The sequence below is a fragment of the Herpailurus yagouaroundi genome, unplaced genomic scaffold, assembly GCF_014898765.1.
Source record: "Herpailurus yagouaroundi ecotype Mexico unplaced genomic scaffold, PumYag 219, whole genome shotgun sequence".
Taxonomy (NCBI): domain Eukaryota; kingdom Metazoa; phylum Chordata; class Mammalia; order Carnivora; family Felidae; genus Herpailurus; species Herpailurus yagouaroundi.
This window is the reverse complement of record NW_024412450.1, coordinates 2,303,505-2,304,096: the sequence shown is the minus strand read 5'-3', so window position 1 is coordinate 2,304,096 and position 592 is coordinate 2,303,505.

Genomic DNA, 592 nt, shown 5'->3' with positions numbered 1-592 from the left:
GACGTCAGCACGGGGGAGGGCCGTGCTGGGCCCTGGGGTGAGAGTGAAGGTCAGCACGGGGGAGGGCCGTGCTGGGCCCTGGGGCGCCCCAGCACCTGCCAGAGGGCCAGGCAGAGGAAGGACGCAGCAGCCAGCCAGGTGAGAAGGAGCCCAGCGAAGCAGCAGGTGGAACTGGAGAGGTTAGATGCTTCGGTTTAATAAATAAACCTTTCAGGCATTTATACTTTTAGAAAACATGATTATTCAGTTATTATTACCTGAGCAGTTATTGTCTGGCAAGAAAATCATGTAGTAAAGCAGGCACTGTACAGACTAAAAGTTTCACCAGATTCTACAGACTGCAGTCGTTAACGGCTAGAGCTGAGGAACCCTGGAAGAAAGCCTTGTTACGGCTAACGTTGGCAAGATCAGCTCTATGACAGCAGAGCACAGAGCGCGTGGTCGTGGTTAGAGGCTTCCCTGCAGCCCCACACCCTGAATGGTGATGTTGCCGTGGACACCCATGGCCAGACCCCCCTCAGAACAAGCAGGAGAGGTCCCCAAGCCCTAGCACGAGGATTCCACAGGTTAGGAGCAGGGGAACAGGGAGAAA